An 8,964-nucleotide genomic window follows, 5' to 3' on the forward strand; every position below is an offset into this window, starting at 1 on the left:
GTGTCCTCGGCCCCAACGCGACGCCGGCAGGCAGCGTGGCGGGGACTCTGGCCGACAGCCTCCCGCGCGGTCCGGAGCAGCTGACCGGCTGGCGGGCCGCCAAGTTGCGGCGGGCCGAGAGGCAGCAACGTGCGGCGCGGCATGTCGCGGGCGCGGAGACAGGGAGCTGTGGGGGCGGACCGGCGCGCCGCCTCCCCCCTCCCGGCCCCGGCCCATTCATAAAACCCAAAGGCATTGCCCGGGCCTGGCAGGCTTGGACTCCTAATTGCAAACTCATTAAGGAGTTTGCATCTCATTTGCATGGAAATCATTTCCTGAGCCCTCAACAGAGAACTGTCCTCTCTATCCATCAAGCATACTGTGCCCAGTTCGACCCATCTACGGGAGTGGGACAGAAGGGGGCCTGTCTCAAGGCCAGCGCCCCCTCCCCATTATACCCATTGGGAGTCCAGGAAAAGGGGGCGGTTGGCAGAGCACCCACCAGCAAGGAACCCTGCCTGCGCCCCAGGTGAGCTGGCTCTGCCCCAGTGGGTCCAAGTGAGGGAGGTGCCCGCCAAGTCATTTGCCCCCCGGCCTGGCCGTGCCCAGGGAAGGGAGGAGGCGGTAGGCATTGGTCCGAAGCAGCTGGTTGTACCTGGCAAGAGTAGGACTGGTGGGTGAGGCTGTTCGTGCCCAGCCTCACGTACCTCCCTGCTACAGGCCGTGCCCCCACCCCCACACCCCTTACCCCACAGAACAAGCGCTCAGTGACTCCAGACACAGACACCCAGTCACAGCGCACAAAGGCACCCACAACTGGGCCAGCCGTCATAGCCACCATCCTGGCAGCCACTCTCAATGGCAGACAGATCCTTCACAAGCCATTTGTCCTGGGTTGGGGGAGAGTCTTGTCCTGCGGAAGTGGGCCCAAAGAGGGGGTGCTCTCTTATGATCTGCACATGTGACCTCCAACCCCTTTTTTCCTACAACTCCTTTTGGAAGTCTTCAAGTATTGGCTCTGCAGAAGGACCTGCCCTGCCCAGACAGTGGGAACTCAGTGACCTCACCATACTCAGGAGGAAAATGAAACCGACAAGGATAGTACTCCTAGACTGTATCAGAGCCGGTCTCTGTCCCAGTCCTTCATGTATGGTAGTTGAGAGGGGGGTTCCAGCGGGTTCCCTGTGAGGAGAAGGGGTATACCCAACTGTTTAAAATGAAATAGAACTGTTAAAGTCTGATTTCATCTAGGACACGGCGTCCCGGTTCTGTGTCACCTGCAGTAGCAGAGATGAGCTCACCCGGTGAGCATTTAGAATGTAAGAATCAGCTCTTGTCTAGGTCATCCTGGTCCCACCGCACCCTCAGCCCCCACTCCCCATCCCAAGACGAAGCCCAGCTCCCACTTCGCACCTGTGGCCTGAGGTTTCTCCCTCCCTTTGCCAGGACATAAAAGGCCATCCTGAGTGGGGCTTAAGTTCCCCTTCCTCCCACGTGCTGCGGCTGTAGAGAGATGTATGCATCATGCAGGCATGCTGCAAGAAATGGCTAGAATGCCTATGCATTTTCTAACTGTATTTCATCCCTTCTTTCAGTTAGCATGAGTGTATGTCACCAAAGGAGGAGACAATACAAAAATGTGTAAAAATGCTCAAGTTTTTGAGCATGGTCATGCTCATCTTCTATCCCAACACTCAGGAGGTAGAGGCAGTCGGTTCTCTGAGTCCAAGGCCAGCCTGATCTACAGAGTGAGTTCCAGGACAGACAGGGCTGTCTCAAAAAGCAAACAAACAAAAACTTATAAGTCGCAAGTGTGCATGTGCGAAGCCTTTCCTTTTTTTTTTTTTTTTTAATTGCTAAGACACAAAATCAAAAACACCTCGAGAAGTCATTGGTCTACATGTGACGTGGCACTATGTGGAGCTGGCTTGTCCAGTCCACCTTAGTATCTGGCCTGGAAAGGAATGTCAGGGACAGAGTGGAGAGGAAACAGATCCACCTGTAGATACTTCACAGATAAAGAAACAGAAATAAGCCTCGGGTGGGAGATTACTCAGAAGAAGACATGGGACACGTCTCTCACGTGCCCTGTGTCTACAGCCTGCCTGTGCATGACACCAGGCACCCCAAAACCTACTCCAGGAAGCACAACCCCCCTCTTCCATCTGCTGGGCTCATTATGAGTGTCCCAAGAGCATAGCTGACAAAAAACAACAGGGGGTATCACCAACCAACCATGCCACTCCTAACCTTACAGGAAGCCTGCCTCGGCTTGACATTCTAGAAGTTTCCAGAAATCCACCTGTTGTGGGAAAAAGAATCTGGCTTTAGAGGACTCCGTCTTCCTTGAAGTGGGCAACAGGTGTGTGCACGAGCTTCCTCATTGTAATGTGGAACTGGTTAGTCACTCTATTGCTGTGGATACTGGCTGGTCTACTGTGTTTTCAGGATTTGGCTTGCAGGAATTTGGGGACGTGGGGGGGGGGTATGTCATCCTGTAAGAGTCTTGCCTCTGTGCAGCAGGTACCACATAAAGAAACTGTATACATTGATTGCAAACTGTTCAACATCAAGGTCTGAAGTGAGCCTCTTACCTATGTCATTCAGATCCTGGGATGGTGTGTCACCACAGACCCCTTCCCGCAGCAACTACCTGCCCAGCCCAGCCAATTGTGCCACTTCTCTAAGCCCACCATCTCCCCAGAGGGAGAGCTCCTAAGTTTGTAACCACGAGGCATAGCCTCACTTCAAGAATGAGCTGAGGCTGACACCTAGTGGCCATTTCTGTAACTGCAAGGCCCTTAAGCAAATCAGGTTAGCCTCTGCAGAGCCACCAGCTGGCTCCAAAACTCCAGCTCCTTTGGATAAGGGCTTGATCTAGAAGCCTCTGCACTCCTGCCCCTGCCGTTATAGCCCCCACCCCAGACAGAAGCAGAACGAGTGAGCCCTCCCTCGCGCTTACTTCTCATGCTCGCTGGTATCACAGAGGGGAAGGCAAGGCACAGAGAGGTGACCCATACCTGTCACATAGCTCCGCCACACACAGGTAGTAGAGATGATACTCAACAAAGAGGACCCCAGACAAGAAGTTTCCAGGGGACAGAGAAGAGCAAAAGGAAATGACCTGGCCCGGGCTTAGAGACTTCAAGTCCCAGCTTGTGGGGTGAACTGCATTCAGGGCCCGCAATTCACTGAGCCTCCAACTTTAACTGTGCCACAGGACGATTCTCAAGTTGGCTGACTATGGCCATCTCTGTGCAGAGTTTCTGCCCAGCTCTGAGTAATAGGGAAACGAAAACCAGCCAGGATAGGGCTGAGGCAGGCTTATCTTTCAGACTCTTCTTGGTACAACTCTCCTCAGACCACTTCAGATGCCAGTGCCCTCAGAGCAGCTCCCTATCCCTAGGCTTCTCCAGAGAAACCATTTAACCTTTTGACCCAGATCCATCGTGGTCTCCTCTCCTCCAGGGCCCCCCCCCAGAAGGATACCAGACAACCCTTACTGAGGTTCCATAGCAGGCTTGGGCCTCCTTAGTCTCTGACCTCAGACCCGGCCCCTGGGGTAGGGGAGGGAAGGCCACAAGGAGCTTAACCCCAACAGGATGGAGGCGCCATAATTAGGGTCAGGCGGTTGGCTCAGCCTGCGGAAATCTCCAGCTTAGTATGAATGGGGGGCTCAGCCTGGGGGCGGGGGTAAGAGCAGAAGTAAAGGGGCAGAAGAGGCCAGGCATGCAGAGATCCAAGGGCTTAGGCCCCAGCCAGCCCCTAAAGGAGCCCATTAGGGACACCTGCACATAGTTCCCTCCCTCTCCAAGTGTCAACCCCCGTGGAAGAAGGGTGACACAGACTGTCCCGTTCCCACTTGAGGTCCCGATGCTTCCTCAGGCTGGGGTGCGCCAGTATCAGCCCCTACCAGTGCCTTTGGCAGGGAGGGAGCCATGTGGGAAAGACTGGCCCCTGCAATCCCAGGGCAGCCCAGGCCAGCCCTGTTTGTGTCTTAGGAAGGCATCACTTTCCACTGTGGAATGTAACACCCAGGAGAAGAAGGGGGGCAGAGCAGGACAAGAACCTTCATGGGGGCACTCCTTAACTCCCCCAAAGACTCTGCCACTGGAAGGGGGAAAACGCCGTTTCTTCCCCAATTGCATCTGAGTCCGTGGCCAGGGTACAACCCAGGCTAAAGTCTCAGGGTGGCTTGGTCAGGTGTCCCCAGAAGATCCCCACTGGGAGCCATCACACAGACAGCCAGGCTGCATCGTCACCCACTAGAGGAGGCAGGTCTAACGTGGAAATATCTCGGGCCGTGTGCGGGAGAACCTCTAGAATGAGAAGCTGGGAGAGCTGGGAATGCAGACCTCCCACCCCTCCTCTGGGGCAGGATTGCAGTGGCCTGAAACCCACACAATGGCACGTGCAGACAGACACACACAGAGGCACGTGCACACACTCCGGGGCATGAGTCCCTGCACGTCCCGGGAGCTGAGAGTCCCAGCCTCTTCACTCCCCTCTGATAACTTAGAAGTTTCCGGCAGGGCAAGCACGTCACCTTCAGACTGGCCGCGCTAGGCACGCTCCAGGACAGCTGCCAGAGCCCAGTTCTCCAGACTTTCTGAGCCATTAGAGGGTGTCTTGCTTCACGAGTTCTACCCTGCTGAGTCTCGGGAACAGGGTGTCTCTGAGATTGCTCCACTGCAGGGTAGAGCCTGCAGAAGAGTGTCGCTGGCTTTGTGTAGCAGTAAGGACTGCTGGCATCCCAGGCACACTGGGAACACAGAAAGATGGGGGGAAACAGAAGCTCTGAAAGGGTCAGCAGGGCTGGAACAGAGGTTGGGGGAGCAAGGGAAAATGGAGGGCTTGGGCCATTTGAGGAAGCACAGCGGACCTGGAGCCAGGGGACCATGGAGCCCTGTCCTATTCATTTTCCTTGACCACCTACTATGTGCTGACATCTTCCCAAAGACTTCGAGAGGGCCTTTGCAGATCTCTCCAAGCCAAGCCCACAGTGTTCAGAATAGGGCATTGGGGCAAGGTCCCCGAGAGGAAGGACTTACCCCAGCTCACTCAGAGCGAAGGCAGAGGTGGGAGGTCACCTGGCCCTGGCTTCTCCTCACTGTCTGCCCCATTTAAAAAGGCAAGACAGGAACAAAGTTCCCTTAAGCCCAAGAGGACAAGGGTCTTGAAGCCACAGCTGCAGACATGATGGGGAGAGCTTGGGCCCCATTGCCACCCACTAAGTCCTTGCTGAGGCCTGAGGAACTGTCCTGTTTTAGGGCGGAAGTCTCCTCCCCGGGGAAGCCCACTCTGCGGCCATTGCAGTCCCGCTATGTGGCCCAGCTGAGCTAAGGACACACCTCTTCCGAAGCTTTTGCTGCTAGATACAGGGTCCCCATCAAGTTGGAGACCCCAGATCTGACATCACGGTCTAACCTATGATGAGTATGTATGAGTCAGCTCTGTCCTTGCTAGCCAAGGACCCCCCCAGGCAAAGATCCAGGGCACTGAGCACTGTCATGCTCCCCTGGCCTGTCCCTCCCCTGGACCTGGGTCTATGTCAAGAGCAGTTCCCGGTGCAGGCTGTACCTTGTCTCTGACACCTGGCATTTAGCAAAAGGGCAGAGACAGTGAGAAGGGCCTCTCTGCGCCATCCACTCCTGAGGAGCCTGCAGGCGGGAGCAGAGTCGGATTTCAAAGTGCCCGAAGAGGACAGAATGACAGCGGATGCTCCCGGGGTCAAATGGATCTTGGATAGTGTCCAGACTAGACCACTAAGGAGGCTCTGCAAAGTAGCAAGAGGACAGAGATCCTATCCCAAAAGGGAAGAGAGACAGACAGGAGAGTGACAGAAAGAAAACCTCCGAAACTCATAAGCACAGGGAGGAGTGCCAGCCTGAGGGGATAATCCCAGCACTCATTAAGGCAGAATTGTCAAGAGTTTAAGGCCAGCCTGGGCTACACAGTATACCTGCCCATCTGGGGTACAGGCAGTGATCTGAAGCAACAAGGGTGGTTGTGGGTACCTAACAACGATATTTACCAAAGTATAAGAAATAGTAAAAGATGTTCGGGAAATAGCCAGCCTCACTTTTAGAAGCCACCATGAGGGAGCAGGAAGAATGTGAGGAAGGAAGGGGTAGAAACAGACAAATACACTGGGCTAGGGAGAGGGGTCCGTGGGTAAACATTTGGGGCAGAAGCAAGAAGTCCTGAGTTCAGATCCTTAGCAATAAAGATAAACCAGGCACAGGGGGGCAGGGAAGAGCTCAGTGGTTAAGAACACTTGCTGCTCTTCCAGAAGATCCAAGCTGAGTTCCCCACACCCACGTCAGGCAGAGAGAGAGAGAGAGAGAGAGAGAGAGAGATATTAAATTAAAAATTAAAGATCTGAGGGCTCGCTGGCCAGTCTAGCAAGTTCCAGGTTCAGTAAGAGACTCGTCTCTGAAAAAGGAAACAAAATCAAAAAAAAAAAAAAAAAAAAAAAGATAAGGGGTGGGCAGAGCTGGAGAGATGGCAGATGGCTCAGTGGTTAGAGCACTGGCTGCTCTTGCAAAGGACCCGGGTTCCATTCCCAGCAACCACAAGGCAGCTCACAGCTGTCTGTAACTGCAGCCCTGGGCTCTGACACCCTCCTCTGGCATCTACAGACACTATACAAACACTGCACAGACATACAGGGAGGCAAAACACCCATACACATAAAATAAAGATAAATAAATCTTTTTTTAAAAGAAGGTGAAGAATGGTCAAGAAAAGAGGCCCCACCCAGGAATGTACCCCTCCCTGAGTGTGTGTGTGTGTGTGTGCGCACGTGCGCGTGTGTGCTTGAGTCTGAGTGTATGTGTGAGTGTGTGTGAGTATCTGTGTATGAATGTGTGTGTGTGTGCTTGAGTCTGAGTGTATGTGTGAGTGTGTGTGAGTATCTGTGTATGAGTGTGTGTGTGTGTGTGTGTGTGTGTGTGTGTGTGTGTACAGAATAAACAAAACCAGCAAGGTAGCAGGTGCCATCCATCACCTGAATCAATCCTGCATCTCAGACCGACCAGGGAAAAAACAGCCCCCTGGTCCTCAGCACAGGTTCAGGCAGAGACAAGAGCTACAGTCAATCACAAGGGACACGACTTAAGCTGCCCACAGAGGTCACCGATCCCTCTGCCCCTCCAGAGCTCGGGGAAGAAGGGACCATCTTGGGCAGAGTGGAGTTATTCAATTCAGAGGCCCATTTATGACCGGAAATGGAAAAGGAAGGAACCTCTGACCAAGAGCAAATGCTGTGAAAACGGGAAGCCAGCCCGTCCCTTGTCACAAGCTCCTGTAGTTATAAGCTGACCTGTTTCTCCCTTTCAGAGGAGTCCTTACTATAGATAAAACTCTGAAATGTCTGTGGGATAGTAAGCTGTTTCAGGCACACTTCACAACAATCTAGGGCCCGGGGCTAGGAAAGGAGAGTCTAACCTCAGAACTGGGCAACCGTATGGCTAAAGTTTCTGTTTCTTTTCAAAAGAGTCCTTGAAGCCGGGGACAGTAGCGCCTGAGACCTGGCCCTGTCACAGCAGAGTGAAGCTCTGGGTTGGAACAGGCCTCCAATAGGTGTGGCCCTTGTTCCGGGCCTCACCCTGCACGTGGCCCTGGCTTCTCAAACAACAGCACCTGCCTGAAACAGGAAGTGCCCCAGTCATGATCCTTCAGAGAAAGCCACTGCCCCAGCCGCCCTACCAGCTCCTGGCTCCTCTGGTTGCTGCCTCCGCCTCCACAGGCTAAGCAGAACCAGGTGAGCTGTGGAACAAATAAAGCAACGTTTGTTTACTAAGAGCCCATAAAAGTCACCAGGACCAGGGGAAGGGCCTGTAAGGTCGAGCAGGCACAAAACACAGAAGCTGGGCTCAGCACAGGCGTGGGGCACCAGACCAACAATTACCCAGCTCCACAACGCAAGGCTGGTGACCAGTGTTCTCACTCACTTTCTAAGGTGGGGTATCCCTGGGACAGCCCCTTCCCCTCAGCTTTCCTAGGTCCCGCTGCTGCCCAAGCTGGAGTCAGGAAACACAGGGGCCCTGCGTGGGGCAGATGTAGCCAGAAAGGGAGAGCGGGGACACAGGGAGGCAGGGACTTTTATCTCTTTTTCTTTTAACTTTATTACATTTGTACTTATTTTGTCTGCCTGTGGGAATGGGGTGTTTATAGAGGGCAATTGGGAGGGGTCCTGGGGCTGGAACTCAAGTCTAAACTGAACGTCACTTTAACCATTGAGTGGTCTGTCTGTCAACCCCCATTAAATCTTGATCCCAATGAGGGGACATTAGGAAGAGATCGACAAGGAACCACCCCAAGTAAGTTGGAAGTCTTTTTTTTTTAGATATATTTATTTTATTTATATGATTACAGTGTAGCTGTCTTCAGACACACCAGAAGAGGGCATCAGATCCCATTACAGATGGTTGTGAGTCACCATGTGGTTGGTGGGATTTGAACTCAGGACCTCTGGAAGAACAGTCAGTGCTCTTAACCACTGAGCCATCTCTCCAGCCTGTAAGTTGGGAGTCTTACCCTTGCCTGGCCTGGCCTTCCACAATAACAAGAAAAATAATACTGTTGGCAATCTGTGACACACAAGGTTGTGTTCTACCTGCTCTGAAACTCTCACTTAGCTCTCAAGTCCAGAGGCTGGTGACAGCCATGTTTCCCATTCAGCAGGTGATCTCCCCAGAGCCGAGAGGATACACAGCTTCCCCAAAGTAACTCTGCTTGAGAAGAGCAGAGACGTTTCCAGAAGTTTCTGTCAGACTGCACTCAGTTCTCCAGTCCTGCTCGACAGCCTGACTTGATGCTTTTGATTCCTAGAGTCTGAATGGAGATGTTGTGGAGGGGCTCTGCCCCAAGGGTCCAACTAATGGTGGTAACTGGGACATCCTCACCTTGTCTATCCTGGGGACCTCAGCTGCAGCAGCTCCTGAAGCCCTTTTAACTGAGACAACCTCCAGACAGTCTTCA

The sequence above is a fragment of the Rattus norvegicus genome, chromosome 9 (genome assembly GCF_036323735.1).
Source record: "Rattus norvegicus strain BN/NHsdMcwi chromosome 9, GRCr8, whole genome shotgun sequence".
Taxonomy (NCBI): Eukaryota; Metazoa; Chordata; class Mammalia; order Rodentia; family Muridae; genus Rattus; species Rattus norvegicus.